Raw genomic sequence first — 10,261 nt, forward strand, 5'->3', positions numbered from 1 at the left:
TGACCCAGCAATTCCACTACTGGGAATATACCCCAAAGAGACCATAACCGACTTCCAAGCAAATATATGCACACCGATGTTTATCGCAGCTTTGTTCACAATAGCAAGGAGTTGGAAACAATTAAGTGCCCATCAACAAACAAATGGATAGAGAAGCTGTGGTATATTCACACAATGAAATACTATGCTGCATGGAAAAACAAGGAACTCATTTGATATGATTCAAAATTCTGATTCTGGAGGACATTATGCTGAATGAAGTATCTCAGTCACAAAAGAACAAATACTGCATGGTGCCATTGTTGTAAAACAGGACTGACCTTGGGGCTGGGGGGAGACTGAGAAAGATGGGATAAATAATGTATATTGCATTGAAACAGATGAGGGAGAAAACTGTTTAAAAGGGATATGTGATTAGGTATTTTTGTCATGACAGGAGTCCAGAGCGAAAGCTGCATAGTGGAGTTGACCTGGGGGGAGGGTTTGTAAAAGAATGAAAGAATTCTTCTTTTATTTATCCAATGGGGTAGTGTACTAGAGGGAGTGTTGGGAGGGGAGAAAAGTGCAAAAATGAATGAATGGAAATCCAAAATCTCTGTAAATTTTCACTGAAATTAATAATAAATTAAAAACAAAGAAAGTTGGACAATGACTAAGGATTGCAGAAGAAGAATCAATGTCGTTGAGTTGTGGTACTGGACAGAAATATTTAATATACCATGGACTGCCATGAGAACATGTCTTGCCAAGACAAATCACTCTGTCTGTCCTGGAGAGGGTGAAACAATGTTACTCCTGGGAGGCAAGGATTTTGAAGCTCGCGCTGACATACTTTGGGCATGTCTCCTTGGAGAAGGACATCATGCTTGGAAGGACAGAGGAACAGTGCAAGAAAAGAAGACCCTGGAAGAGATTGAAACAGTAAGGCTAATGGGGGCAAGTATTTCAGAAATAGTGAGATTGGCTCAGGATAGGACAGAGTCGAGAGCTATTGTGCAAAGGGTTGCTATGAAGTGCAAGTGACTCAATGGCACATAACAACTGCAACATATGGCTATTAATCTCATTGATGGATTGACACAGTGACTGCAGCACAGAAATTGAGCATAGCAGAGATTGTGATGATGGCACAAGATAGGACGGTGTTCAGACCTGTTCATAGGGTTGCTATGATTTGCAGTCAATTCAGTGGCACCTAACCACAACAATATGGTTATATCATAGTTGGCTTATCTATAAATCATAGGAAGGCATCTTGGTTACTTCCAATTTTTGACAAGTGTGAATAAAGTCCACGTGGAAGATATACCTACTGCTTAGGTCGAGTCAAGCTCTAAATTCTTACCAATCTAGCTCTTTTGTCATTTAAAATTTTGTCTTTCAAGCCTTTTTACTAGTAATTTACAGAAATTTCCTATATAGCCTATATTAAACCCTTGTCAGTTTTAGACTTCACAAACAAGCTGCTTCTCAAGCTGCTGTTTATCTGCAACGTTATTGAATGCTCTTTTTGAACAGAAATCCTCCGTAATAAAGTACTAAAATTCAATGGTTTTGTGTTGCTTAGTTTTGTTTTTAAATCAAATTCATTTGTATCTAAATTTTATTTCCTCTAACAGGGTTCAACATTTTTTTCTGTAAATATTTTGTACATTATCCTTACTACATTGATTTTAGTTCAATTCTATTTTATTGCTATTCTGAAATTTTGTTTTACATTTTTAATTTAGTTGATGCTGATATCAAACAGCGCATGTGTTATTTGCCAACTTGATTTTGCTCTGGTTACTTTTCCTGAAAAAAAAGGACTCTAAATTTAGACATGAGACAACCGTGTTATTTTCCGTGTGGGCTATGTGAGTCAGGAATTCAGACAAGACATAGTGGGGATGTTTTGTCTCTACTACACAAGGTTGAGAGCCTCAGCTGAGAAGATTCAAAGACTGCAAGTGATATGAAAGGTGGAAACTAAATTTTCTGAAAACACCTTCACTTAAGTATCTAGTTAATACTAAATGCTAAATGGGACCTCAGGTGAGATTTCAATCAAGATAGTTATACATGTCTTCTCTATCTTGTCTCTCCACATAGGCTAGTTGAACTTCATTTCCTGGCACTGGCTTCCAAAATTAACAAAAGGCCAAGATGGACGTTGTAAGGTTTCTCACAACCAACCGTGAATGTCACATATCATCATTTCTATCTACTACACTCTAGTAGTCAAGACAGTTATAAAAGCTTACTTAATATAAAAGTTGAGGGCATAGAATTCACCACTTGAAAAGTAGAGTATCAAAACCCTGCAGGCGTGTCTCAAAGTGATCAAATTCAGCCCTTTGAACTCAAATTATTTAGATTCCTTACTCATACAAAATGCATTCTCTCCAAGAACTTTCAAAAGTTTTATCCCATTATAAATTTGGCTTAAGATCCCAGGATTTAAATCAGGCTTGCAATGATGTTAGGTTAAAAACTAAGAAGCTTAATCCACTCCAGGGTATTTTCAATTGCTTCTGATGCATACAAAATCTGGGCGATGAATAAGGAAAGCCAGAGGAAATTTAATGTCTGGGAATCATGGTGTTGGAGGAGAGTGCTGAATATAACCATCGAATGGCAAAAAAAAAAAAAAAGAAACTAAGGGGAAATTAATTTCTTAGAGGAAATGCAACTAGAGTACTCCTTAGAGGCAGGGGTGGTACAACTTTGTCTCATATACTTTAAGCATCCTGTTAGGAGGAATCAGTGTTAGAATAAGACATCATGCTTAAAAAGGCAAAGGATCAGCAAATGAAGCAAACTTCAGTGAGATGAATTGACCCTGATTGAAACAGTGAGCTTGAGCCATTGTGGAGATGGTGCAGTATAGGAAAAGGTCTCCATATGTTGTTTACAGGGTCACTATGAGTCATAGTCAACTTGAACTATATGAAGAAGAATGTGGGGCAGGATTGCAAGCAGATTTACTAATAATCTACATTATGAAAATGACACAACTTTGCTCGGTGAAAGTGAAGAAGACTTGGAACACTTACTGAAGATCAAAGACTACAGCATTCAATATGGGTTACACTTAAGAGTAAGGAAACACTTAACATAAAGAAAACAAAAATTGTCACCACTGGACCAATAGGCAACATTATGACAGATGGGGAAAAGATTAAAATTGTCAATGATTTCATCTTACCTGGATCCACAATCAACACTCATGGTAGCAGAAGTCAAGAAATCACAAGGCCTGGCTTTTTTCCCATTTGCCCCAAGCTGTGCAGAGGCAGAAACGCAGATGCATTCAAGAGTTCCTCCACCCATAACCCATTGCCATGGCAGAGGAAAACGTTGTTGCTGGAGGTATAATTGACATTAACACTGCTTTATAGGAGGACCTAAAGACAGCTCTCATCCATGATGGCCTAGCATGTGGAATCCACCAAGCCTTACACTAGTATCAAGTCTGTCTTTGTATGCTTGCATTCAACTTTAATGAGCCTATGTATGTTGAGTTAGTAGAGGTCCTTTGAACTGGACATCAAATCAACCTAATAAAAACCAACCTGATGACAATAAGAAACTAGGGGTGTGGGTTATGGCTGTTGTTGTTGTTGTGTTCTGTTGAGTCATAAAAGTCCATAGCTGACCCTCCAGTGTATTTTTCAGAGGTAGTTAATCGCCAAGGAGAGGATTGCCCATCCTTCTCCTACGGAGCTGCTGGTGGATTCAAACTGCATGCCTTCAGGATTGAAGCATAGCTTCCTGCCACTATGCCACCAGAGCTCCCCAGGGGAGTGAGTGCTCTTATTGTTGCCATTGGAGAGATATCAGGTTGGGAAAGATAAAGGATCAGAGAAAGAGAGGAAGACCTTCAATGAAATTAATTGACATAGTAACTATTACAATGGACTTGAGCATTACAGAGATTATGAAAATGGTGCAGAATAGGGCAAGTTTCAGATCTTTTGTACACTGGGTTACTATGTGTCATTGTTGACTCAGTGGCACATAATAACAATAGGTACATTAAAGGCATTGGGTTAGGTGTTAGTTCTTTGAACATTTTGAATACTATCCTTCCTGATCTAAAGAGTGGGTTGCAACAATTTATTAATTTGAAGGCATTTTCTGAAAATAAGGGATTTAGTATCCTTGAAGTAACTCTGAGGATGCAGCAAATCCACTCTTTAGGGTGACCTCTAGAAGCCAAGAGAAAGCAGTTCACCTTTCTGAGTAAAACTAAAGTACCTAATCTGCTTTTGGAGACAGTACAGAAAGAAATAAAAAGGCTGAGAGAGAGTGCATGCTGCAGTGGGAATATGTAATATGAGGCAAAAAGACTCACCAGATGATTATGTTTTATGGTTTAACCCACAGAATACACCATTCAACAAAGCTCTCAAGAACGTGCTGATGAGAGAGAAACCAGCACCACTAAAAGGTTTGGTGATGGCTGTCTTCTGAAAGCAGAACTGATGTCTAGTGATAGAGAGAGACATCGCAATGGTCACAGAGCTTGAATCTTTAATAGTAATGTGGATGATGAATTCCCTGAAGCAATAGAGGCCATGTGGTGGTAGTGAATCACCAGAAACTAGGTCAGAATGGTCTACGACTCACAGGGAGTTATAGAGATGGTTAACTGAGTATAATGTTCCAAAATACGGAGCTCCTGAGTGGCTCAGTAGGTTAAGTACTTGACTACTAGGCAAAAAGTTAGTGGTTTGAATACAATTAGAGGTCTCTCAGAAGCCTGGCAATCTGCTTCTGAAAAGGCACAGCCTTGAAAACCCTGTGGAGAACTGTTCCCTGTACAAATCGTCTTGCTATGAGTCAGCACTGACTTAACTGAGGGAGGGAAGTTGGGGGGCATGGAACTGGCAGGCAGCCAATGAAAGTGCTCCTTAACATCTATAATCAGAATAATTTGAGAGTAGAGGAGCAGGAAGTTGGGGATGGCATATGCTGGGTACTCTTCCCACATGAATGGAAACATGCAGCAAGCATAGGCTTATGAGCTGAATTATGTAACCCAAAATATGTGTTACAAATCATACTATTTTTTTTACTATAATGCCATTTGAAAATAGGTCTTCCTTTGTCATGTTAATGAGTTAGTTTCTTCTGAAATATGAAAAGCATAAACTGGACATAGACAAGCAAGGAAGAAAGATGCCAAACTATGTGAAGATCCCCTAGGTGAAGAATATCAACAGAATAAGGACTTTCTTCCAGAGAGAGAAAGAAAACTATTCCCCTGGAGCAGACACTCTGATTCAGACTTCTAGCCTCTTAAATTATGAACAAATAAATTTATATTTATTAAAGTCATCTAACTGTGAGAGTGGGTCTTGATAAGTCAGGAGTTATCCAAGAAGTGTGTTTTAATATTGAGTAAGATTGTTAAGAAAATTACAAGACCAGCTTAAGAAGTAGTTGGGTGTAATTTAGAAGGCAGAGTGGAGGTGGATCTGAGACACCAACTACATAGATGAAATTCTACTTTGTCTCACTATCAAATTTTTTCCCCCTCAGGAAAAGCAATCGACCCTACCAGAGCCTTTGAGGAGCTATTTTCAAATATGCATGATCAAGGTCTATATAATGAAAACAATAATAAAAATACCCTCTTCAGTTATCTCTGCTTCCTAGAAACCCTTTACTAGGTTTCCAGAGCTGCAAATCTTAACAGGCGTGTCACCAAGGCAATGCATTGTCAAGGCTGTGCGTGGATTTCTTCCAGTTGACTAGCTAAGTACCTGTCTTAAAAATGCCTTAGTTTAGCCTGGACTGCTCTCCTGCCAAGAGCACTAGACCATGGTCCCACCACCCATAATTCCCCTCCTAGGCCGTCTGCCTGGAGGCCCCCAGCCCTGACACCTGGACACTCCTGCCCACAGCCCCTCTGAACTAAGCTATGCACACCAATTTCACAAGTGAGACCATTTCCTGCCCTCCTCCCAGAGCTTGAGCTGCCTTTAGCACTGGGCAGTTTGGATCCAGCTAGCATCAGCAGTTTCCTGACAGAGAAGGCTGCTAATTCACAGGCTATGTCTCTCCCCAACTGAAGTTAAAAGATCAAAGAGAAATTCAGACAGGATAGCTTACTTACTCACCTCTGGAACAGTGACTTACTGAGCCAAGGTTATCAGACCAAAAGCCTGCTAAGATCACAAGAATGAAAAACTCTGCCCCAATGACACAGAATAAGCAGACTACCTCACACCTTACACAAACCCAAAACAAGATGTCACTCCCAGAAAGTGACACAGTATCAATGGATTTCCTGAGGCCAGAAAATCTGATGGAACTTTCTGGCACAGACTTCAAAAGAACAAAGTTTGACTATATTCAATGAGTGAAAGACAGACTCAAAGAATTACAGGACGCTGCAAACAAAAAACAAGAGGAACTTAAAAAAAAAACCAAACAATCCAAAAAAATGAAGCTAAAACAAACAAGGCAGTAGAGGCTCAGGAAGAACAAGAAACTACAATCCAAAATATAAGAACCAATGTTTCAGATGCTGTCAACATGTTGGAGAGACATATAAACAGGGCTGATGAGATGGAACACAGAACCAGTGAAACAGAAGATAGGATTGTCACCACTGATCAACTAGAACAAAAAGCAGAATCAAAAGCGAAAGAAAAAGAAGAACGTCTAAGAAAAAAGTGGGACATCATCAAGAGGAATAATATGAGCATAAATGGAATCCCAGAAAAGAAAGAAGAAAGTAAAGGCACAGAAAAAGTTGTAGGAAGAATTACTAGAAGAAAATTTTTCCAGGCATAATGAAGAATGAGAGAATATATATTCAAGAAGCTGAGCTAACATCATATAGAAAAGACTTCAAATGAAAAACACCAAGGCATATCATAGTCAAATTTGCCAGAACCAAAGATAAGGAGAAAATTCTGAAAGCAGCGAGGGAGACACAAAGAGTAACCTATAAAGGAGAGCAAATAAGATTAAATGCCAATTTCTCAGTAGAAACCATGGAAGAAAGAAGACAGTGAAATGGCATACATTGAACACTCAAAGAATACAACTGTCAACCAAGAATACTGTACCCAGCAAAACTGTCCATCAAATATGAAGGAGAGATAAAGATACTCTCAGAAAAGCAGAACTTAAGGGAGTTTGTAAAAACAAGACCAGCATTGAAGGAAACACTGAAAGAAGTCCTTCTTATAGAGATGTCACAGAAAGCAGGATGGACCAAAGTAACTAACACCACCACCAAAAAGAATTCAACAAAATGATAGCAGTAAATCCTTTTCTCTCAATAATCACACTAAATGTGAATGGTTTAAATGCACCACTTAAGAGATAAAGATAAGCAGATTGTATTAAAAAAATAAAATCTATCAATATGCTCTCTATAAGAAACACACCTTAAAAGTGAAGCTAAAGAAAGGCTAAAAGTAAAAGGGTGGGGAAAAATATACCAAGCAAATCACAAACAGAAAAAGCCAGAGTAGCAATATCAATCTCTGATAAAATTTATTTCCGTCTAAAAACCATCACAAAGGACAAGAAAAGTCACAATATAATTCTTAAAGGGTCAATAGAAGAAGAGGACATAACCATAATAAATGTCTGTGCACCAAATTATAAAGCTGCAAAATAAACAAAGCAAACAATAACAGGACTGAAAAAAGAAATGGACACCACCATTATAGTAATTGTTGTTAAGTGCCGTCAAGTTGTAGGTGATTCATAGCGACCCTATGAAAGAAAGTCCTCAACACTTGTGTGACTTTCATCCTTTCTCCAGGTTCATAGGGTTTCCAGAGGAAAGCTATTACAGAAGTGGATGCCACTCCTGCTTCCAAGCTTGTTTTAATCAGGGAGCCCTACCCATTAGCCAAATGATTTACCATTTTTTGGAACCAACTTGCACAAAGTCACCATTTAGGTGGGTCTGGTAAGGGGTCACTTGAATTCAACCTATGGGCAGCAGAACCCAGGCCGTAGGTAACGGCTGCTTGCTGCTGCCCAGTCAGAGCTTCCAGCTGACCTTCCAGTGGGCATCGAGAACCACAGGGCAGACGGCGCCCAGACACTTACACTGAGCTGGCTGAAGTCTTACGAAGTTTGCTTCTCCAGTTTCTTGAGTGGGTGACTAACTGGGGCAGCAGTGCCCCCGCATCACCGTCTTCAGCCGTGCTTGAACTGGACACAGACCTGTACAGTATTCCCGTGCTGTCTCTGTGTGTTGAGGATTCAAAACCAACTCATAGGTGATCCTCTCGAGGATTTTCATTCAGAAAAACACCCAGGAGGAAGCCCATCCTTTTCCCAGTGGATTTGAGCTGCTTGCCTTTGGGGCAGCTAAGAAGCAGTGCAGCTTCCTACATGCCCCAAAATGGCTGCACTTACGCTAACCTAACTGAGTTATTAGACCTATTTCTCTTAAGACACCTGCTTTCCCCATACATGTTTTTTCTAGCTTCTTCCCAGCAGAAGAGCACCGTCCCCCCACATCGTTGTCGTCACACTTGCAGCACTGCATACACATCAAATGGGACAAGTTTCCCAGTCAACTCAGCTGTGTACTGCTGGCTTTCTCTGGGGAATGCTTTCCACCACTGTGTGCCGTGGCCGTGTGTGTGTGTGTGTGTGTGTGTGTGTGTGTGGTGTGTGTGTGTGGTGTGTGTGTGTGGTGTGTGTAAGGATACCATGAGCTGCTTTCCCCTCTCCAGCGGGAGTCCTGCTGTCATCAGAATTCGTGCAGCTCTGCTTCTTCCTCTAGTTAGTAAGTTTCTACTGCATGTTTCACGTCCTTTACCAAACCAGAAAAAGGCGAGGGTGCTTCCTGAGTGTTAAGAAAGCCATTCACGGCAGGTAACACGCAGGTGAGCTCCCCAACCTCCCTGGACCAGAGCAGCGTTTTTGGAGCCCTACCTGCGGTCCGGCGGAGAGACTTCAATAAGCTACTCTCAAGAAAAGATAGAACTACCAGAAAAAAAATTAACAAAGATGCTGAAGAATTAAACCACACAATAAACAAATTCAATCTCATACATATATACAAGTTACAGTACGTCCTCCTGCCGAAAAAAAGCAGTATACCTTCTTCTCCAATGTGCATGGAACATTCTCTAAAAAGATCACATTTTAGGTCACACAGCAAACATCAGTAAATTTAAAAAACACAAGAGAAAATACAAAGCATCTTCTCAGACCACAATGTTACAAACTTAGAAATTAATAACAAGAGGATAAAGGAGGGGGGGAAACATATGGAAGTTGAACAACACTTTGCTTGGACGTAAGTGATACTAGAAGAAATAAAAAAGGAAATTAAGTTTCTTGAAACAAATGACAATGAAAACATAACTTACCTCTGGGAAACAGCAAAAGCAGTAATCAAAGGTCAATTTATGGCAATAAGCAAATACATCAAAAGGCAAGGAAAAACATTATAATTGACTCATTTCTTAAGCTGAAAGAAATAAAGAATAAATTCAAGCTACGAGTTTCAATGCTTAAGGTTGCTGTGGGAAGAATATTGAATGATTCAAGAAGCATTAAAAGAAGATGGAAGGGGTATAGAGAGTCATTTTACCAAAAAGAATTGGCTGACACAGAAGAATTTCAAGAAACTACTTATGAGGCAATGATGATGAAGGAGGAAGTTCAGGCTGTTCTGAAGGACTTGCTAAAAAAATAAATAAATAAAGCCCAGGAACTGATGAAATACCAATTAATGTATTTCAGCAAACAGATGCTGCCCTGCATGTACTCACCAAGTTGTGCCAAGAAATCTGGAGGACAGCCACCTGGCCAACTGACTGGAAGAGAGTCATATTTATTCCCATTCCAAAAAAGGTGACCCAACAGAGTGTGGATATTGTCAAACAATATCACTAATATCACACACTAGCAAAATCCTCCTGAAAATCCAGAAAAGACGAGAACAGTACATTGAGAGAGAACTACCAGAAATGGGTTTAGGAGAGGTCACGGCACTAGAGACATTATCACCAATGTCAGACAGATCTTGGCAGAAATCAGGGTGTACCAGAGGAATGTCTATCCGTGTTTCATTGACTATGCAAAGCCTTAGTCTGTATGCCTAACCATGAGGAGAACTGGAATCCCAGAACACTTGATTGTGTTCATGTAAAACCTATACTGAGACCAGGAAGCAATCCTTAGAGCAGAGCAAGGAAAAATTGCATGATTCAAAATCAAGAAAGGAGTGTGTCAAGGATGCATCTGTATACAGAACAGATTATTTGGGAAGCAGGGCTTTATGAAG

This window comes from Elephantulus edwardii, unplaced genomic scaffold (assembly GCF_000299155.1).
Source record: "Elephantulus edwardii isolate Elephantulus edwardi_28Jun2011 unplaced genomic scaffold, EleEdw1.0 scaffold00053, whole genome shotgun sequence".
NCBI lineage: Eukaryota > Metazoa > Chordata > Mammalia > Macroscelidea > Macroscelididae > Elephantulus > Elephantulus edwardii.